The sequence below is a fragment of the Eumetopias jubatus genome, unplaced genomic scaffold (genome assembly GCF_037043125.1).
Source record: "Eumetopias jubatus isolate StellerSeaLion01/CBP00866 unplaced genomic scaffold, mEumJub1_p1.0 scaffold_14, whole genome shotgun sequence".
In the NCBI taxonomy this organism is placed as follows: domain Eukaryota; kingdom Metazoa; phylum Chordata; class Mammalia; order Carnivora; family Otariidae; genus Eumetopias; species Eumetopias jubatus.
The window spans coordinates 60,925,279-60,948,644 of NW_028274820.1; the positions used below are offsets into that span (position 1 = coordinate 60,925,279).

General features: G+C 41.8%; 1 long non-coding RNA gene across 1 annotated transcript in view; it reads left to right on the forward strand.

The window, feature by feature from the left end:
* The window catches only part of LOC114221235 (uncharacterized), a 36,499-nt gene that overhangs the window by 4,599 nt on the left and 8,534 nt on the right, over nt 1-23,366 (forward strand). Inside the window, exon 2 of the long non-coding RNA XR_003611709.2 lies at nt 3,555-3,617. This is a non-coding gene — a long non-coding RNA (uncharacterized LOC114221235). The remainder of the gene's footprint in view (nt 1-3,554; nt 3,618-23,366) is intronic.

A 23,366-nucleotide genomic window follows, 5' to 3' on the forward strand; every position in this document is an offset into this window, starting at 1 on the left:
AGATAGTGTTCAATCATCTCTCATCCTGGATAGATTACAACCATTATACTTTCCCATGATTGTGGCCCAACCTTTGATGAGACCTTTTTTTAGGTCTAGCGAAGTATCACTGCCCTGTGCCCCTAACAGGCACTTGTCTCATTGGTTTTGATGGCCCTGGTTTCCTAGTCACTGCTGATGCAGACAAAGCCATTCAACTCAACAAAGATAAGCAGGGAGGCACTGAGCCATGACATGAGATCTGACACTAGCTCTCCTTTCATTTGACTGACTAGGACACCTTTCCCATTCACAGATGTTCAAGTTCATTATGAGGATTATTTTAAATAACAATTACTCCCATTCATTGAGTGCCTACTGTTGTGTCAGGCATTGGACTAGATATCTTTTTTTTTAAAGATTTTATTTATTTATTTGAGCAAGAGAGAATGAGAGATAGAGAGCACGAGAGGGAAGAGGGTCAGAGGGAGAAGCAGACTCCCCGCCGAGCAGGGAGCCCGATGCGGGACTCGATCCTAGGACTCCAGGATCATGACCTGAGCCGAAGGCAGTGGCTTAACCAACTGAGCCACCCAGGCTCCCTGGACTAGATATCTTAACAGGTCAGTTTTTAAACTCTATATTATGCCCAAATTATGGATAAAAAAAAATAAGACCCAAGGAAATAAGGTAATGTATTGAGGCCCATAAAGCTAATAAGTGCTGAATTAAAATTTGAACTCAAGTCTGACTCCAGAGTCCTTGCTCTTTTTTTTAAAGATTTTATTTATTTATTTGAGAGAGAGAGAGAGTGGGTGAGCAAGAGTGAGCATGAGTGGGGGGAGGAGCAGAGGGAGAGGAAGAAGCAGACTCCCCGCTGAGCAGGGACCCCCCCCCCCCAATGGGGGGCTCAATCCTGGGACTCTGGGATCATGACCTGAGCCAAAGGCAGATGCTGAACTGACTGAGCCACCCGGGTGCCCCCAGAGTCCTTGCTCTTAACATAATATCATACCTGGATTCGGGTGTTTTGTATCATTTTCATTCTCTCCCCTTGAATCTGAAGAAGTTGGCCTCTTGGCCACAAGCAGGACCATGCTCATATCCATCACAGACATTAAGATTGAGGGGAAAGGATTTCAAGCTATATTACAAAGCTGTCATCATCAAGACAGTATGGTACTGGCACAAAAACAGACACATAGATCAATGGAACAGAATAGAGACCCCAGAAGTGGACCCACAACTCTATGGTCAACTAATCTTCAACAAAGCAGGAAAGACTATCCAATGGAAAAATGACAGTCTCTTCAACAAATGGTGTTGGGAAGACTGGACTGCATCAAGCAGAAGAATGAAACTGGATCACTTTTCCTACATCATACACAAAAATAAATTTAAAATGGATGAAAGACCTAAATGTGAGATAAGAAACCATCAAAATCCTAGAGGAGAACACAGGCAGAAGCCTCTTTGACCTCAGCTGCAGCAACTTCTTATTAGACATGTCACTGGAGGCAAGGGAAACAAAAGCAAAAATGAACTATTGGGACTTCATCAAGATAAAAAGCTACTGCACAGCAAAGGAAACAGTCAACAAAACTAAAAGGCAGCCTATGGAATAGGAGAAGATATTTGCAAATAACGTATCTGATAAAAGGCTAGTATCCCAAATCTATAAAGAACTTATCAAACTCAACACCCAAAAAAACCAAATAATCCAGTTAAGAAATGGACAGAAGACATGAATAGACACTTTTCCAAAGAAGACATCCAGATGGCTAACAGACACATGAAAAGATGCTCAACATCACTCATCATCAGGGAAATACAAATCAAAACCATGATGAGATACAACCTCACACCTGTCAGAACGGCTAAAATCAACAACCCAAGAAACAACGGGTGTTGGTGAGGATGCAGAGAAAGGGGAACCTTCTTGCACTGTTGGTGGGAATGCAGACTGGTGCAGCCACTCTAAGAATAGTTTGGAAGGTCCTCAAAAACTTAAAAATGTAACTACCTTACAATCCAGCAATTGCACTACTAGGTATTTACCCAAAGGGTACAAAAATACAGATTCAAAGGGGTATGTGCATCCTGATGTTTATAGCAGCATTATCAACAATAGCCAAACTATGGGGAGACCCCAAATGTCCATCAACTGATGAGTGGATAAAGAAGATGTGGGTTCTATATCTATATATATACACAATGGAATATTACTCAGCCACCAAAATGAATGAAATCTTGCCATTTGCAATGATGTGGATGGAGCTAGAGTGTATTATGTTAAGTGAAATAAGTCAGTCAGAGAAAGACAAATACCATATGGTCTCACCTGTATGTGGAATTTAAGAAAGAAAACAGATGAGCATAGGGGAAGGAGGAAAAGGAATAAGGAGAGAGGGAAACAAGCCATAAGAGACTCTTTACAATAGAGGACAAACTGAGGGTTGATGGAGGGAGGTGGGTGGGGGATGGGATAGATGGTTGATGGGTATTAAAGAGGGCACTTGTGATGAGCACTGGGTGTTGTATATAAGTGATGAATCACTGAATTCTACTCTAGAAACCAATTTTGCACTATATGTTCACTAACTAAAATTTAAATAAATTAAAAAAAAAAAGATTGAGGGGCAAAATTGTCCCACTTTGCCAAATGCATGTAGGAGAGGGCACTGAGGGTTGGGATGGGATATTGATGGAGAGGCTTTGGGGCCTCCACCAGGTATTGACACTCTTGGCTTGTCTTTTCCCTTTCACTCTCCTTTGGAATGTCCTTTTATTCCTGTTCCCTAATATCTTATTTTAAAATTGAACCCAATATGGGGCACCTGGGTGGCTCAGTCAGTTAAGCGTCCAACTCTTGATTTTGGCCCAGGTCATGATCTCAGGGTTGTGAGCTCAAGCCCCACATGGGCTCTGTACTGCTGAGCATGGAGTCTGCTTAAGATTCTCTCTCTCCCTCTCCCCCTGCTCCCCCTCCCCTTCTCTAAAAAAAAAAATAAATAAAATTTTAAAATAAAATAAAATCGAACTTAGTAGAGAAGTAAGTCTTTGAAAAGGTACCCTTGTTTTGCTCTTTGGCTGGTTCCTGACTTACCCTTCATTGTGTACCTTCGCACTGCTGATTTTGAGGTGGAGCAGAGAACATAGGCATTACCTATCACGTGGAAAGGTGACTGTTTGCTTTTGTAATGCTCTTTGTCTCTGTCCCCTGTCTGTGTAATGACTCTAACCATGTTGCTTCAGCCAACTGTTTGGCATAATCATATTTTCTGTTGCAGTTCTAATTCCTGGAGCCACAGAACATATAGCCCTGCTGAACACTATCTCAAAGGGCTCTGCAACTCAGGCCCTACTTTTCTAGGGTTGAACCCATGTGGTGGCTACTTTTACCTTTCAGAAAACAGACCCAGATTCCAAGGGTACCTCCAGGAAGTCCTTCTCCCCTTGCTTTTATAACTAAATTAACTTTCCATAATTTTCATCTCATTTTGCTTTTGCTGACATAAATGATTCTTTCCTCTCTATAGTAACCCAACTATTTCATGACTTTTTATTTATCTTAGAGGTCTCAAACTAAGAAGCCTAAAGGACCAGCCAGGAGAAGCAATGAGAGAAGACAGCAGGGTGTGAGTGCACATGTATATATTTTGTGAATGGTGGGGACTGGGATGAACTGGAGAGCACTGGTCTCCTAAGACACTGGAAGGCAAGCAAGTCCCATCTGCAGGCCACCTCTGAGCCACTAGTTGGCAATCTCTGTTTTTCCTTCCATGCCACAGTGCAAAAATTAGATTACTTTTACTGTCACAATAGCCCAAGAGTATTGGGATTAATTATTTCTAAATTTCTCACCACTGTGAGATTACATGCAATCTAATCCTTGGTGCAAATAATTCAGAAAGGACCCTTTGCACCTTAAACAGATCTCCAAGGTGATGTCAGAGCTGCCCAGGTAATGGTCATATCAGTGGGAAGAATAGTTGCTAAGGGCTTTCTCCAGGCTCCAACACTTCTTGGTTCTCAGTTTTCCTCTCGTATTTCCATTGCAGATCAGAGCCTTAAGATAATTAATTTTCAACAAGCTGAGTATGTGAGTCCTCCAAATTTATCTAATGAGTGCTGTATATAAAGATAATATTTTACAGTGCCTGACCAGTGTCTAGCTATACTTTAAAAATAACCACGGGGTGGGGGGTGCGCGGGGCACCTAGGTAGCTCAGTTGGTTGGGCCTCTGCCGCTTGGTTTCGGTTTAAGTCATGGTCTCCAGGTCCTGGGATCGAGCCCCATGTTGGGCTCTGAGCTCAGCATGGAGTCTGCTTATCCCTCGCACTCTGCTCCTCCCCCTGCTCGCTTGCTCTCTCTCTCTCAAATAAATAAAATCTTTTTAAAAAAATAAAAATTAAGAAAATAAACGATGGGGTATCTGTCTGGCTCAGTTGGTAAAACATGCAACCCTTGATCTCCGAGCTGTGAGTTTGAGCCCTATGTTGGGCACAGAGTTTATTTAAAACAAATAAATAAATAAATAAAAATAAATAAATAATAAAACTCTTCAGTTCATAGGTTTGGTCTTTCCAATCTGTGATTTGTCCTCACCTCTGGGTCTGCAATTCAAAGGCACATTGCCTTGAAGGCATTAGTTCTCTTTAACAATGTATAATCTAACATTTTAGATTACAGTTAACCTTTGGTATCAGAGCCAATTCATGATTCCAATTTCTTTCTCTTTACTCTCTCTCCCACCCACCCCCACTCACACCTCCTCCCCAAACATGTGCACCCCTCACCTTTCTCCACCTGCTCCCCTCATCACCTCCATTCCCCATTCTTTTTTAGGATGGATTCTTGAATGGGGCTTGGGCATGGAAAGTGTTTGGTATTGTGTTTGAGAAAGTTGCACCAGAGAAAATGAGAAAGAAACACAGGAAGAAGGAAATTGGGAAAGAAAAAAAGGGGGGGGCGGCAGAAGCAAATGTTGAAAAGAGCTTTCTGTCTTGTGGTTAAGGTTCACTCCAAGTCCTACAGCAGAGACACCCCCCACTCAGTCTCCCATCCCTCTGATCCACAATCAAATCTGCATCTTTCTTATCTTTCTTACTCTGTTCTCTGGTCCTAAAGACTAATTAGAGGAAAAGTTCAGCATCAAAAAGACCTAGATCCCCATGGTAGCTCTGTCACTTACAAGCCGTTGACCTTGGCTAAGTCAGTTGCTTCAGTCTGTCTGAGATTTCCTTATCGACAAGCTGGATGTAACAGCACAGCATCCTACCGGTGCCCGAAGACGGAGTGAGATGTCACATGTAAAAACTGTAGTATGCTGATCAAAGATGAGGCATTACTATTATTATCCCTGAATCCAGTGCTGCAGATGTTATGGCGTGTGGTCATCTTTTCACCAAATGTCCTTAGATTTCTTGGAGAAGGGAGTGGGTGTTACGTCTGGGACAACAGTGAGGCAGAACTTTATGTTTTAGAAGGGAAGCTGGCATTTAAAAATTGCCTTACATTGCTACTTCTAAGACATCATGAGGATACAAAATCACTTGGGAGCATACCTTCTCTGTTCTGGAATGAGCCATTTGAGTGAATCCTTTTAGTTATGTAAACATAGTAAGAGTAAGCATCCATTAGTCTGGGACAAGGTGCAACAGTTTTTTTTTGTAGCTTGGGGCTTCAATTCTGCAGGCAGATGGGGTCTTGTTACCAAAGTGAATGATTCAGAAGGAGGGCATATGCCCAGAAGGTTCCATCAGAATTGAGCTCTGAGCTTTTATTCCGTGGTTATCTGGATGGAGGCCAGCTCTCATCTCACTTGAACAAGGAAGCATGTGGCCCAGGTGATGCTAGCACACATCTTATGACAATGAGGGACTTCTGCCTGAGGATAAAACCAACATAGCAGAACGCAGAGTTGAGAGATTTTAGAGAAACTGAACTGGAACTCTGAGAGCACTGTGCCTGAAGCCCACATTGGTCTTAACAGTTACATGAGGCAATGACTCACCCTTATTTTCTAAGCCAGTTTGTGTTGGGCTTTAGAGTACTAGATACTGATGCCAAAGTCATCCGAAATAAAAGTTTCTGGAGAAAGTGCGGGCATGTTACATACTGTTTAGTGAGCTTACTGAAAAGAAGACGCCAAGTCTCCTCATCTTTCCCGCTGAGGTTCCCAGTTAGAAGCATGCCTCTGATGGGCTGAGGCAGGCTGCCTAAGGTAGCTGATGGGAGGGCCACTGCTGGAGGGGGGTGTCAACAACAAGGCCTAACTTGTCATAAGGGAAGGAAGGCTGGAGTGGTCCTAGCATGGGGATGTAGATGAAGCTATCTCTAGGTTGATGGACATGACTATGATCCATGATTATGCATAAGTTCAGTTTTAGTAGCTGCTGCCAAACCATCTTCCAAAGCAGATTTACCAGTCTGCACATTCAACATCAATGTTTGAAAGTTCTCAGAGCTTTTTACTTTTACTTGGCTCACAGGCTAATAAATGAGGTATTCTGACTTTAATGGACACAGCAGTTTCCAAACGGCAAATATGAAGGTTGCTGCCAGAATAGGACATGCTAAGAAAGGTATACACATACACAGAAACACACAAAAGCATAATAATTCAAGTAGCAGAGCAATTTGGGGTGATGATTTAAAGGTAAATACATTTCAATTATCTTAATTAAGTTATAAAACGTGTGAGTATAACCCAAGGGCCGGAGTAACTGCTGGTTCTAAACTGTTCTCCGTGAAATAGGAATAGCTCAGCACTCTGTCAAAATGTCTCTTCATTATATCTAGGGGCTGGAGGAGGCAGTGTGTGGTGTGTGCATGGTGTGTGTGTGTGTGTGTGTGTGTGTGTGTGTGTGTGTGTGTGTGATGGTGAAGGGGTGGTTGTTTTCTACACAAGTAGCAGCCAGTTAAAAATATTCCATTACATTAAATTATTTAGTAAATGTGGATGAAACAGGCAGTAAGATTTCATAAGATCTCCACTAATATTTGGTAATCGTTAATTGTTGCTTGAAAGAATGTTTCAGTTATCTGAAAAAGTAATTACATTAGGCTTAGCTAACCTGTGGCACCAACTTGTAAGACATGAAGGGTTTATTTGGAAATAGTGGAGAGACTTGATATACATTTAACTGACATAATATTCTCATTTAAATATGTATTTACTGAAGACAAACATTCAGACTGACAAAACTCTGCAGGCTCATTCAAGTAATACCTCATTTAGTCCTATCCTATATGACCTTTCATGGGTTCCATCCTTGGAGTAGGGGTGACAACCCCATGAATTGATTCCTTTGTTCCCAACTTAATGTCATGCACCTCCTACTGTGTAGGCTTCCACAGATGCTCGATTGGTGGTATTATCATCTGTCAGTACTATCTGCCAGCCTTCGGAAGCTAATGGACAGACCTCAGGCTTCTTCTGTGGGCTTGCTTCTGCTCTAGATGTGATCATTTCCAGCAATTCACATCTGCATCCATTCACAGACATCTTGTGGCAGAGACTCCTAGCTACCTAGCCAGCGTCTGTTCTCACCCTGCTCCTGAACAGATTTTGTCAAGGGAAGCAGTGTGTCCTGATTAAACCGAACATTCCCAGGCTCCCTTGCACATAGGGGGTAGCCACATGACTAAGTTCTTGTTATTGAGATATAAGTGAAGTTGTTGGATGGAGCTTCTGGGAAAGCTTTTTAAAAACCATACTGACTGTGGGCATCTGGGTGGCTCAGTCAGTCAAGTGTTTGACTCTTGGTTTTAGCTCAGGTCACGATCCCAGGGTCCTGGGATTGAGCTCTGAGTTGGCTCTGCGCTGAGCAGGGAGTCTGCTTGAGAGCCTCTGCCCTTCCCCCCCGCTCATTGCTCACTCTTTCTCCCCGCCATAATAAATAAATAAATCTTAAAAAAAAAAAACCTTACTGACTCAACCATTGGACACCATTTTTACTTGGCTTTTCTTTCTTTCTGCTTCCATGAGCACAGTGTGATAGCTGGAGCTCTAGCAGCTATCTTATGAACATGAGGATAAGGGTTACATGCTAGGATGATGTCCTCGAACTGCCACATCAGCTCTGGACTGCCTACTCTGGAATTCTCATTCTGTGAGAAAAATTAATTCCCATATTACATAAACCACTGCTTCTCTGGTTTCTATTACTCACATAGTCAAATGCAATTCTGGTATTCTAAATAGTCATTCAGTATAATCCTTTATTTGATTTGTTCAATATTTTACAATTGTCTTTGAACAGAAGCCATACAACTGAGATGGGTACAACTCATTCAGGTTCCCTGGCCTGGATATTAAAAGATTAAGCTTTAAAGGTTCCACCAAGCCGAATTATGCACTATGAAACCAGGAAGTGAGTGGCAGGGCAGGTCCTCCTACTCCAAGGTAGTATTGGGAGGTCCACAGGGTAGAATCAAAGGTTGAGTCCTAAGAGTTATCACAACATAGCTCTCAGCCTGTTGTCACGGCAGCAAGGAGTGAGCCGTGGCAATACATTGGAACAAACAGGAGGCTCCCTCCTGCCTCTACACTGGATCTTGTAGGCCTCCCTGTTTAATCGGGCCTGCTGAATCTCAAGATCTTCTGGCAGGTGTAAATTATTCTGTAATCAGCCCATGGACACCTTCTCACTGCATCTGCCTTTCTCACCTGGCTTGGCCTAGGGATGGTTTTCTAACCCTCATCCCCACCCCAACACCACTACCAGTGGAAATACCACTGCTGTTGTGAGAGGAATGACAGAAACACTCACTGCAGAGGACAACATTCCTCCTCAATCTATAGACTCCTCGCTCCACCCCCCGTTTTATTTTGTTTCCCCATGCCACTATTTGATTAATAAAAATAAAGTGTTTACCAATAAAACATGTTTAATAGACCCCAAAACAGGTCAACTGCATACTGAAACATTTTTGTAAAGTACAACTTCCAGAAGCAATTTATAGATACATAACTCTAGAGCAGACTCAAGATTAAGGCAAGAAGAGAAAAAAGAAGAAGAAAGAAATGAGTTCAAACTTAAGCAAGTCTGACCTACTAGCCTGGCAAATAAATGAGCCTATTTCCAAAACAAAAACATTTTCTACGTTCTGCCAGTTATTAAATTAATTACCTGCTCTATGCCCCTTAGTACTAATGTCATTTTGGTAACGGTGTAGCTTTAAACTTTTCACTCTTTTGTGGTTTCTGAAGCTGAGCTGGAGCCAACTTTTCAACTCCATTGAACTCAAAGAGCCCCCTTAGTGTGATAGATGGCAGTGCGAGCGATAGCAGGTGCCTCCCCAGACCACCATGCTAGGGTCCAGGCAGAGGGCTAATGAGGAATGAGGCTCTCTCTTCTGTGTCCCAGATCCCACGCCTCTCCTCCTTCTGACCCAAGCAAGACCAGGAATTGCTAAGGGCCCTATAATGGCTTTTGTTCCTGCTGGCTCAGCGTTGGCCCCTGGCAGCCTCACCTAAAGACTCCTGTGGCTTTTGTAGGGTCCCTGTGCCATCATGGTGCTACTCGGCTTTGGCCCCTGTCCTAGAGCCACATCAGGCCCATCCAGGGGGAGTCCCAGCAACCCAGAGCACCTAGGGCTGTCCTTGGACCTGTCATCTTCCCAGACATGCATAGGTGACCCCTTTTCTCTGACTCCCACCAGCACCCACAGCCACACTGATCTGTCCCTCGGGCAGGTGGACTAGTGACATTTGTCTGAATCCCTTTGGTGGGGACACCTGAGCTCCACACGTTGGGTCACAGTAGCACAACTACTAAGCATTTGAATCACTTAATCCTTCTAAACTTTAGTTTAGACCATTCAGAATGGTCCCTTTACATTGCAGCCATTATCACGACAGTTGTCCTTTTTTTTCCATCTACGAGAACCATGCAATCTATTATGCCAAATTGCCTAAGAAGTCCTGCCTCTGCTCCTGAATTCCTGAATAACCTTGGCAAGCTGCTTGAGAGCTCTGTACCTCAGTTTCTCCATCTGTAAAATGGAAATAATAATGACGCTGCCTGATGGAACCGTCTGGAAGATTAAGGGAGCTCGTAGAGTACTCTGTATGTAACATAATGAGCGCCACAGTATTTGCCAAGCACAGTGACAAGCTCTGTTAACCTTCACCACAGAAGTATCATTACTTATTCCTATTCACAGATAAACTGAGGTTTAGAATGATTAAATGATTCAAATGTTAAGTAACTGCTGTTGTGTGCTTTTAGGACCTAGGGGTTTCTCTCCTTTTCTTCCTCTGCTTTGAGAAACCTTGGATCCCAAGGGTCAGGGGTCATCACCACCTCCCTTCACTAACTGATATCAGACCTACAAGTTGTTTCTTCATACCTGGAACCGAACCCGAAAATCCATTCCTTCACATTTCCCAGAGCTAACTTGCCTCAGCCCCCCTAACGAGGCTCCTTCCCCCCGGGGCCCCATCAGTCAGGGGGCCCCCCAGGCTCCACAGGGCCAAGGGAGGCCCCTCCCTGCAGAGAGTGGAGCATAGCCGCTGCTGAGGGAGGCCCCCAGCACCGGTAGAATGGTTTGCTTGTCTTGGGTGCTAACCACGCTAGTGTGCAGGAGTGACGGCGGACGGTTTCCTTTTTTCTGCAGTTCACACTAAATAATTAGCTCCAGCTTAGATTTAATCTAACTACCTTAGATTTCCTGCTCTAGGTTCCCAGCTCACAAAACTAAAGTCCCCCTCTGACACTTCCTTCTTTGCATTCTTTAAGAAAGAAGTACGATTTCTTCCTTCTGAACGGTCTAATTCTGGACATGGAGTTCCTGTCTATTTTTTCCACCATGACCTTGGCCTTCTTCTCTCAGCTTCCATCTGACCTTCAAGTCTGGCTGTTTGAAGACTGGCCCTTCTCCCGCGTGCCCCTGCCCAGAGGCAACTGCTACTACTAACTTTTGTTTTGCCTTCCAGAAATACAGGCCCCTGTGCACATCTTGTGTAACCCAGGGTGACCACAATATACACATTGTCTTGGACCTTGATTTTTTTCATTTAATACTATATCCTGGAGATCTTCCCATAGGAAAATAGATAGGTGTCCTTCCTTCTTTGTAATGGTTGCACAGGATTCCACTATATATGAAAGTACCTATTTGTTTCCTATTGCTGTGGTAACAAATTACTACAAATTATTTTATAGTTTTGGAGGTCGGAAGTCCAAAATTGGTCTCACTGGCCTAGAAGCAAGGTATTGTCAGGACCGCACTCCTTCTGGAGGCGTGAGGCCGAATCCACTTTGGTGCCTTTTCCAGCTTCTTGCAGCTGCCCTATTTTTTGGCTCACGGCCCCAGTTAGCAATCCTGTCACCTGACTCTGTGTCTGTCACCACATCTTGTTCTTGCTCACTCTGACCCTCTTGCCTCCCTCATGTGATTACATTGGGCCCACCTGGATCATCCAGCATACTCTCCCCATCTCAAGATACTTAACTAAATTACATCTGGAAAGTCCCTTTTGCAATTAAGGTAACATATGCATAGATACCAGGGATTAGCCTCAGAACATCTTTGGGGGGATTGTTGTTCTGCCTAACATGGTTTTTGTTATCCACTTCCCATACATGGACTTTTATTTATTTATTTTTAAAGATTTTATTTATTTGTCAGAGACAGAGAGAGCACAAGCAGGGGGAGCAGCAGGCAGAGGGAGAGAGAGAAGCAGGCTCTCCGCTGAGCAGGGAGCCCAATGCCAGGCTCCATCCCAGGCCCCTGGGATCATGACCTGAGCTGAAGGCAGATGCTTAACTGACTGAGCCCCCCAGGCGCCCCACATATGAACTTTTAGATTGTCTTTTGCTATGATTACAAGCAGTGTTTCAGTGACTATCCTTGTGTGTGTCAGAATAGAAGCAGTTCCTAGAAAATGAATTGCAGTTTCAAAGGTATGTACATTTCAAATTTTGATAGATCTTTGTCATGGTAATTTTTTAGAACTTTATTTTACTTGAGATAGTCTGAATGCATGATTACTATAAAACCATTTAGAAGGTAACATCATTTTACTCTCTTCTGAGTCAATCTATGACTGCTCTTATCTATCATTACTAGAACTGCATTCTTGACTTTAACAAAGGCTCACAATCTCAGGCAATGGTTTTAGAAATTTGGACCTGGGTTAAATTATTTGGTTAAAAATCTAATACTATAAAGCTGTGGCTACTTAAATTTGAAGTTAACCAACATTAAATGTAATTAAATATTTAGTTCCTCAGTCCCACTAGCCATATTTCAAGTACCCACTAGCCACATGCAGCTAGTGGCTCTCACATTAGACAGTCAGATAAAGAATAAATTCCTTCGTTGTAGAAGTTCTATTTGACAGAGTTGCTAAGAGTGATCTTGGCTCCTCTAACAAATTAGAACCTACCCATTGCCTGGACCTTATTTAGGGCAATTCCATTAATTCAATTAACATTTATTGAATGCCTACCTTGTACAAGACACTAGATGATTTTTTTTTAAAGGTCCCTGTCTCAGGTAGGTCACAAATCAATACAGGAAAACAGAAGTGTTTCCTGAACTTGCCCTAGGAATGCCAACTAGCTATCACTGAGAAAATAATCCGTACTGTAGTTAAGTTCCAAGGCAATTTAGGAGCACAAAAGAAGAACGTACAGTCTGCGAGGGATCCTGGAGACAGGAATATAGAGGTCATTTTCTCATCTTTAAAAAAAATAGCTTGCTTATTGTCCGTTTTTCTAATGCTATTGAAATGTTGAAATGTTCATTGGTATTTTATTTGTAAATAACAAAATGAGAAAGTATTTCAAAGACTCTTAATAAGGCATTATAGAGAATAAATTACAGCACAGCCTCTGGAGTCGGGCTGTAGGGGGTTCAAATTTGAACTCTTGCTATTTGCTAGCTATGTGACTTTGGGCAACTCACTGGACCCTTCTGGGCTTCTGTTTTCTCATCTGTCAAATTTTCTCTCACAGGGCTATTGTGAGGATTAAATGAGTTCGTGTCTGTAAGTGCTTAGAACAGGGCCTGGTGCTCGTTGAGTACTAAGTGCCTAGCCATTGTTATTATTTAAATATGAATAACTATAATGCTGGAATTTCAGCCACCTGGATAGAATTTCAGTGTTCACTTGGTTCTGAACTGACCATGGAGGAGTTGAGGGGTCTGCAGGAATCCTCCCAAGTCTCACTGGTCAGTGAGACAGGTGTGACATACACATGTCCAGGCCCCTGCCTGCCCTCCTTGGATCCTGCACGGGACAGTGGCCCTAAGGGAATTTGCAACCAGAGAGACTGGTTTTCCTCTCTGACATGGAGAGAGGGGACTCTACACTATTACGGCAGTTAGTGGTGGCCCCATCGCTCATAAATTTGGCCGAATATTACCTCTCCCTGTTCTATGTGCTTATTTACAGTAGAGACAGGTAATATGTCCTTTCCTTGATTCTGGTACTCTCTCTAACTCTGGTAGATATGCCGTCTCCACTGCCTGAAAACACAGGTTTCTGTGGTGCTAACAATTGTAGCCATTTTGGTGGTGACTTCTTTTGGACTCCTTCAATATTCTTGCTCCTTTGAGTTTTGTCCTCCTATAGCATTTCCCCTCTTCCGGCCTCTGCATCATTTTTGGTAGCCTCTCCCTCTTTCTCCCCATCTCTGTAATGATCTAATATCTACCAGGACTGTCCTCACCAGACCATTAAAAGAAATAAAGGCTAACATGCAGAAGAATGAATCTGGATCACTTTCTTATACCATACACAAAAATAAATTAAAAATGGATGAAAAACCTAAATGTGAGATTGGAATCCATCAAAATCTTAGAGAACACAGGCAGCAACCTCTTCAATCTTGGCTACTGCAACTTTGTGCTAGATGTGTCTCCAGAAGCAAAGGAAACAAAAGCAAAAATGAACTATTGGGACTTCAACAGGATAAAAAGCTTTTTCACATCAAAGGAAACAACAAAACTAAAAGGCAGCCTACGGAATGGGAGAAGATACTCACAAATGACATATCGGATAAAGGGCTAGTATCCTAAATCTATAAAGAACTTATCAAACTCAACATCTAAGAAACCAAAAAGTCCAGTCAAGAAATGGGCAGAAGATATGAACAGACATTTCTCCAAAGAAGACATACAAATGGCCAACAGACACATGAAAAAATGCTCAACATCACTCATCATCAGGGAAATACAAATTAAAACCACAATGAGATACCATATCACGCTAGTCAGAATGGCTGAAATGAACAACTCAGAAAACAACAGATGTTGGCGAGGATGTGGAGAAAGGGGAACCCTCCTACACTGTTGGTGGGAATGCAAATTGGTGTAGCCACTCTGGAAAACAGTATGGAGGTTCCTCAAACAGTAAAAATAGAACTACCCTACAACCCAGCAATTGTACTACTAGATATTTATCCAGAGGATACAAACATAGTGATTTGAAGGGGCACCCCAAAGTTCATAGCAGCAATGTCCAAAATAGCCAAACTATGGAAAGAGCCCAGATGTTCATCGACAGATGAGTAGATAAAGAAGATGTGGTATCTATATACAATGGAATATTACTCAGCCATCAAAATGAATGAAATCTTGCCATTTGCAATGACATGGATGGAGCTAGAGTGTATTATGCTAAGCGAAATAAGTCAGTCAGAGAAAGCCCCTGTGGGCTGAAAATCATTCCCTGGACTTTATTCCATACTTCTTCAGAAATCCTGCAGATTCGAGAAGAGTAGCTGAAGCACCAGTGAAAGAGGAGGACATTTTGGGAAATTCTTTCTTTAATTCAGGGTTTCTCAACCTCAGCACTATTGACATTTTAGGCCAGATAATTCCTTGTTCAGGAGAAGGGGAAGAAGGGAGGCTGTCCTGTGTATTACAGGATGTTTAGCGGCATCCCAGCTTCTATGTGCTAGATGCTAGTATCAACTCTGCCCCTCCTACCCAAGTTGTGACAATCAAAAATGTCTTTAGACATTGGCCAAATGTCTCCTGGGGCAAAATTTCCTCTGTTTGAGAACAGCTGCTTAATCAAACACTCCAGCAAATTCCCTTAAGATGGAAACTTCCTTTTTCTCTTGAATAACAAGGTGGGCATCTTGCTGTTCCCTGGCAAGACTTCCTCCACTCCAACACAAGCAGGACTTTTGACTGGTAAATTCTCCATTCAGAAGCCAGTTGTTTATTCACAGATGACATGAGCTCATACATAGAAAAATCCAAGGAATTCATACACACAAAAAAATCTAATACATGAGTTCAGCAAAATTGCAGGATATAAGATCAATATCCAAAAATCAATTATATTTCTTAAAAAAATCATTTGTATTTCTATATACTAGCAATGAATAATTGAAAATGAAATTAAGAAAACAATGCCATTTGGGGCGCCTGGGTGGCTTAGTTGGTTAAGCATCCAACTATTGATCTGAGCTCAGGTCATTATCTCAGGGTTGTGAGATCGAGCCCCAGGTAGGGCTTCATACCCAGTGTGGAGAGAATCTTAAGCATTCTTAAGATTCTCTCCCACTCCCTCCTCCCCTCCCCTCTCCCCACCTAAAAAAAAAAGAGAGAGAGAGAGAGAGAAAGAAAATAATTCTGTTTATAATAGCATCAAAAAGAATAAAATACCTAGGAATAAATTTAACAAAAGAAGCAAGGTGTGGACGGAAAACTGACATTAAACATTGTTCAAAGAAATTTAAAAAGAGCTCACTAAATGGGAAGACATCTCATTGGAGGACTTAATATTGTTAAGATGGAAATACTCCCCTTTACAGCAGCATTATCAGCAATAGCCAAACCATGGAAAGAGCCCAAATGTCCATCCACTGATCAGTGGTATATATACACAACGGAATATTACTCAGCCATCAAAAGGAATGAAATCTTGCCATTTGCAACACATGGATGGAGCTAGAGTGTGTTATGCTAAGCGAAATAAGCCAGGCAGAGAAAGACAAATATCATATGATTTCACTCACATGTGACATTTAAGAAACAAAACAGATGAACATATGGGAAGGGGAAAGGGAGGGAAGCAAACCATAAGAGACTCCTTACGACAGAGACCAAACTGAGGGTTGATGGAGGGAGGTGGGTGGGGGATGGATTAAATGGGTGATGGGTATTAGGAAGGCACTTGTTATGTTGAGCACTGGGTGTTAAATGTAAGGGATGAATCACTAAATTCTACTCCTGAAAACGGTATCACACTAAATGTTAACTAGAATTTAAATAAAAATTTGAGGGGTACCTGGGTGGTTCAGTCAGTTAAGTGTCTGACTCTTGGTTTCAGTTCAGGTCATGATCTCAAGGGTTGTGAGATTGAGACCCACATTGGGCGTGTATGCTCAGTAGGGAGTCCACTTGAAGATTCTCTCCTTCTGCCCCTCCACCATGCGTGTTCACACACACTCTCTCTCTCAAATAAGTAAATCTTAAAAAAAAAATAAAATTTTGAAAAAAAGATGGAAATAATCCCCAAATCATTCTGTTGCAGTACTACTGAAACGAATCAGCTTAATTCCTATCAAAATCCCAGGTACTATTCTTTTTGCAGGAATTTACAAATTGATCCTAAAGTTTACATGGAAATTTAAAGGTCCCAGAATAATCAAAACAATCTTGAAAACAAGAAGAAACTTGGAGAACTAATTCTTCCCAATTTTAAAACTTACTACAAATTTACATTGATTAAGCCAGTGTAGTTCTGGCATAAGGATACATATAGATGAATGGAATAGAATTGAGAGCCCATATTTCTTAATAAAACTGAAAATGAAGGGTTTATTTCTAGACTCTCAATTCTTTTTTTTCAGTTTTAATAAGAAATATGGACTCTCAATTCTATTCTGATCATCTCTAAGTACTCTCAATTCAAGAAGAATTGAGAATCTAGAAATAAACCCTTACATTTATGGTCAAGTGATTTTCAACAAGGGTACCAAGGCATATCAATGAAGAAAATAATAGTCTTTACAATAAACGGTATTGGGAAAACTGCCTAATAATAGCCCCATGAAAAGAATGAAGTTGGGGCGCCTGGGTGGCTCAGTTGGTTAAGCGACTGCCTTCGGCTCAGGTCATGATCCGGGAGTCCCGGGATCGAGTCCCGCATCGGGCTCCCTGCTCAGCAGGGAGTCTGCTTCTCCCTCTGACCCTTTTCCCTCTCATGCTCTCTATCTCTCATTCTCTCTCTCTCAAATAAATAAATAAAATCTTAAAAAAAAAAAAAAACTTTTAAAAAAAAAAAAAGAATGAAGTTGGACCTCTACCTCACACCGTATAGAAAAATTAATTCAAACTGTATTAAATATCTAAACATAAGAGCCAAAACTGTAAAACTCATATAAGAAACATAGAAGCAAGGCCTCCATGACCTTGAATTATGCAGTGGTTTCTTGAATTTGACTCCAAAAGCACAAGCAACAGAAGAGAAAAAAAGATAAGCTAGACTTAAACAAATTAAAATTAAAAAATTTTTTTTACTTCAAAGGACATCATCAAGGGAAGGAATAGACCATCCACAAATGGGACAAAATGTGTGCAAATTATATATCTGATAAGGGATTTGTAACTGTAGTCTGTTAAAAAAAAAACTCTATAAGAAACAACTCAACAATTAATGAATACTCCACTTTTAAAAGAAGCAGATTTGAATTGACATTTCCCCAAATAAATGGCCAATAAGCACTGAATAGATGTTCAAAATCATTAGCTATCAGAAACATGCAAATCAAGGGGTACCTGGCTGGCTCAGTCCATGGAGTGTGTGACTCTTGAGTTTGGGATTGTGAGTTCAAGCCCCACATTGGGTGTAGAGATTACTTAAAAAAATAAAAAAATAAATAAAATCTTTAAAAAAAAAAAAGGAGGGGCACCTGGGTTACTCAGTGGGTTAAGCATCCAACTCTTGATTTTGACTCAGGTCATGATTTCAGGGTCATGAAATGGAGCCCTTGTGGGCCTCCACCCTGGCCATGGAATCTGCTTAAGATTCTCTCTCTCCCTCTGCCCCTCCCCCAACCCCACCCCTTGCTTGGCTCTTATTCTCTCTCTCTCTAAAAAAGAAAGGGGGGGGGGATATGCAAATCAAAACCACAATGAGATACCATTTCACACTCACTAAGATGGCTATGATAAAAAAAAACAGACAATAACATGTGTTGACAAGGATGTGGAGAAGTTGGAACCCTCGTACATTGCTGGCAGGAATGTAAAATGGTGTAGCCACTTTGGGAAACCGTTTAACAGTTCCTCAAAATATCAAACATAGAGTTATAATGTGAATGAATTGAATTGTTCCACTCCTAGTTCAATTCACTGTGAGCAATATGAATGAGAATTGAAAATATATGGCCATACAGGAGCACCTCACTGGCTCAGTTGGTAGGGAATCCAACTCTTGATCTTGGGGTCATGAGTTTGAGCCCCATGTTGGGTGTAGATACCACTTAAACAAATAAAACTTAAACAAAAAGATGGGGCATCTGGGTGGTTCAGTTAGTTAAGCATCTGACTTTTGATTTTGGCTCAGGTCATGATCTCAGGGTTGTGGGATTGAGCCCTCAGTCAGGCTCTGCACTCAGCATGGAGACTGCTTGGGATTCTCTCTCTCCCTCTCCCTCTGCCCTTCCCCCCACCTCGTGCTCTCTTTCTCTCTCTCTAAAATAAAATAAATAAATCTTTTAGAGAGAGAGCAAGAGCACGAGCAGGAGGGCCAGAGGGAGCGGGAGAGAGACTCTCAAGGAGACTCCACACTGAGCACAGAGTCTGACTCAGGGCTCAATCCCATGACCCTGAGATCATGACCTGAGCCAAAACCAAGAGTCAGGTGCTTAACCAACTGTACCACACAGGGGCTCCAAATAAAAAAATCTTTTTAAAAAAAGAAAACACATGCCCATACAAAAACTGTACATGAATGTTCACGGCAGAGTTATTCATAGTAGACAAAAAGTGGAAAGAACCCAAATGTCCATCAACTGATGAATGGGTAAACACAAAGTGGTATATCCATATAATAGAATGTTTGTTATTCAGCAAGAAAAAGGAGTGAATTATTAATACACACAATGATGAGCCTTGAAAACATTACGTTAAATGAAAGAAGTTGGTCACAAATGACCACATATTGTATGACTCCATTAAATTAGATGTCCATAATCAGCAAATCTATATTGACAGCAAGTAGATGAATGGTTGTCAGGGACTGGAGGAAGGAGGCAATGGGAACACTCATAGCTATGGTGTTTCCTTTGGGGATAATAAAAATGCCTGGAAATAGTAGTGATGGTTGCATAGCTTTGTAAATGTACTAAAAACCACTGAATTATATACTTAAAAAACAAACTAAAAAAATGAGCAATTAAAATGTAAAAGAAAAAGGGGAATCATTTGGAGAAAAACACGATTGCTATGGGAACTTCATCAGGAAGGGCCTTACATAGAATGGAAGGCTGTGGGAGAGAATAATCTAGCACATCTTGGTGGGAGTCAGTGAAGTGCCTTATGACAATAGCTGCATTAAGTTGACCAGAGGGAATGGGGCTGCTGGAGGACGTGCCTCCCCCCACTCTCCCCACGTTGTCTGGCCTCTGCGTTCATCTGCTAAAACCTTAATATAGCACAGGAAGACGCCCCTGATAAAAACCCACAGAGAGAGGGCTAGAAAAATAACAGCTTGCTTACAAAGTAGACACCGAGTATCAGGAGTGCAAGTGCAAAAGACTACATGCCTCCTTCATTCCCATAATGAAGATGAGGTTTCTACCCAGGAACTGAAAGCGGACTGTCTTTCTGGGTTGCTATACCAGAATGCCATAGCCTGGGTGGCTTTAAACAGTTATTTCTTGCAGTTCTGGAGGCTGGAAGTCCAAGATGGTGGCACTGGCAAGTTCAGTGGCTCCTAGATGGTGCCATCTCACTGTCGTCCTCACACCGCAGATGAAGGAGCTCCCTGAGGTCTCTTTTATAATGGCACTAATCCCACAGCTGGGGGTCCACCCTTGTGATCTAATCAGCTCCCAAAGGCCCCACCTCCAAATATCATCGCCCTGGGGATTAGGTTTCAACGTACCAGTTTTGAGGGGCACAAGCATTTGGTCTAAAGCAGAGACCTTGTTCCTGCTTTGTATGTGTTGTAGAAATCTAACTTCCTTTGTGGTTTGCCCCCAATTCATTACATTAGACTCAGGACTGCCCTCTTTGTGGTTTATTTAAAGTAGAGAAAAGAAAAAAGGAAAAAAAGAAAAAGAAAAGACACTAGAGATATAATATAGATCCCCACCCAGGGGAACTTACATTCTAGAGATTAAATGACAAGCTATTTTCCGGGGTTTATAGATACTCATTAACTTTTTGTTATAGCCTTATGAGATTGCTACTATTATAATTTCCATCACCGGCGCAGAAAGCTAACGCTCAGGGAGGCATCATTATGCATCTAAGCTCACACTGTAAGGGAAGGGCCACAGTTTGAACCCAAGCAACTAAATCTAGGTATTGAGCCCTTAACCACAATGCCCACAGTTCTCAAACAGTGTGCCGAGGTGCCCCAGAGAGCCACAGGGAACTAAAGGCTGCTGCAGGATCCTTTTCATTCTTGAGGGAAACAAAAGACATATATCATACACTACATAAACTACTGCTATTAATTTGTTTGGAACTAAACTACTGGTTTTATTTAAAGCCATTAGGTATTTCTTTTGATATAGGGATTCTGTGAAATATCACTAATAGTATTAGCACGTGATTCTGCTAAAGGCATTGTGACCTGAGAAAGTTTGGGGACTTCTGCACTCCGAGATTTATGTGTCTGGTACCCGTCCCACCCCCCCAGACGGCAAGCTCTTGAAAGCATCTTGGCACATAGTAGCCACACCAAAAATGTCTGTTGAATGAATGAATGAATGAAGAGTAGACTAGAACTAAAGGGTAGGTGTATAAGTGACTTAGAGCCAAGATATAAATAGCCAGGACAACAGAGAGAAGAAATTGCAGAAAGGGGTGCACATTTGGAGAAAAGAAATTAATGTGGGGAACATAATAGCAAAAGGCAGTGTCATGTAGTAGTTAAGCATGTGTTCTCTGGAGTCAGACTACCTGGCTTTGAATCTCAGCTCTACCACAGACTAGTCCTGCAATCTCGGGCAAGTTGCTTAACTTCCCTGGGTCTCAGTTTTCTCATCAATGAAATGGAGTTAAAATAAAATTGTAACAAGCTAAAGGAGGCTACGTGAATAGATGACTTAGGAGAGTGTCTAGCACATGCTCAGTATTTCTTATGTGCTGTTTGATATCTTCTGGCTTCTATTCAGCCAGGTTTCTTTTCTCATGAATTTGAAATCATCTGCACCCTAAGAGGAGAGAACAGCCAAGCTGGTGGCAGCTAGGGTGACCCATTGCCCCCTTTTTCCTGGGGGTGAGGTTTCCTTGGGGATGAGATGCTTAGTGTCCAAACTGGGGAAGTCCTGGGCAAACTGGGACACCCTAGTTGGTCACTCTAGTGGCAGCTCATCTCAGTTCATGCCAGGAATATGATTGTAGGCTTATTCCTGGCTCAGGAGGGGTCACTTCACTGGCAGGCCCAGAGGAAGCAACAGCGAAGATTCAGTTTGCTTGTGGCTGAGCCGCAGGAGGTAGGAAGCGTGCAACTGAAGGCAGGAAGGCATATATGGTTTAGATTTATGTCAGCACTCTAACAACAGAGGAGAGGATCCCTCCACGAGGCACCATGTTGTTCAGACAGGCTAAGTCTTTAAGAGTTTTCAGAGAGGGGCAAACAATAGTTATAATTAAATTTTATAGAGAACTCAAAGATTATTGAACCATGTGAATATATATACCAAAAAGTCTTCCTTCATTCCTATCCTTTAGCCAGTTGGCTCCCAACACACAGAGGTCATCCTTCCAGAGTTTCTTTAGCTACATATAAGAAAATACAAATATGCATTCTTATTTCACCTTAGTTCTGGCATAAGATGACCTAAAAAGTGGATGCAAGCATTCTGGTCCCTGGGGAAGCTATACTTTAATAAACAGGGCAACTGAGAGCCAACCTCAGGAAGACTTCAAGATCCACTGACAAATTGGGGTTGGGACCTGCAGAACTGGGGCTGAATTGAGATAAAGATGACATCTTTAGCTCTTCACACTCTTATTTCCATATAGGGACTTCAGTTTTTAATGTATTCATTGTTCAGATTCACAACCACTTTCGTACAGATTGGTCCTACCATTTTCAGTAGTGTTGTTGGTGTTCTTTTCATTTTCATTCCCTTTGTCACATTAAGAGCTCAGGATGTTTGACAACCACCCCCTCCCATGCCTACAGATTAATATCACTGTCCCCTGATGTTATCTGTTTCTAACTAGTGGTTTTTGTTTTGTTATGACTAATTCTGTATTTGGGCACTTGTCAATACCACTCCAAAAGTGGTGCGGGATAGGGAAAGAAGATGGTGTAGGTGTAGGCTAGGTTTACCCAAACATTTTGTCCAACCCTCTGCCTTTACCTCCTTACCCCGCCACTCCTCCCCACTTGCTGCTTGCCATTCCTCTCTCCTCTCTCTCTTTCTATGTTTAACAACTTCTGACATCTCAAACCTTCTGTCTGAGCTCACTTACGTTCTGACTGAAATACCCTCTTTAGAATTTCTCTGGATGAGAGTCAGCTGGTAATAAATGATCTGTACTTGTTTCCTTAGAAAGTCTTTATTGAAAGTTATTTTCGCTGACAAATAAATAGATAAAACACATTGGCAGCTATTTTCTTTTGGTGCATGGAAAATTTCATTTCTATTAAATGTACGTTAGGCCTTACCACTCTATATTCCATGCCTTTAATCTCTTTCATTTTTCCCTACCTTTTTCTCTTTTGCTATGTCCCAGATACTTTCTTCTAATGCTCGTGTTAACCTCATCTGCAGCATTTTTAGCTGATTAGTTTTATTTCTAGACATTCATTTTAGTTCACTTTCAAATATGCTAGGTCACTTTTTACATTATCTGCAGACATATCAAGTTTGTTTCTAATAATTCCAATACCTCAATTACTTGTGGGTCTGTTTCTATTTTCTTTTATCTCTGCTGTTCTTGTTCATGAAGCCTAATTTCCTTGGATCCTTGGTTATTTTTCATGTGTGCTTCTCATTGCCCTTGAAAAATAATAGGTGGGAGTTCTTTGAGGTCATGAGTAAAGGTGCCCCTTCTAGAGAGGATCTGTCTTTGTTGTTGCCACGTGAATAGCTGTACTGTCAGTCTGGGAACACTTTGCTAAATTCACCACTTAAGGTTCTTTTGGACAACCCACATGAGGTAAATTTGAGGTAAAAATCTTGGTGAGGGCCACTTGGTGGTTAAAAAAATAAATCTCAGG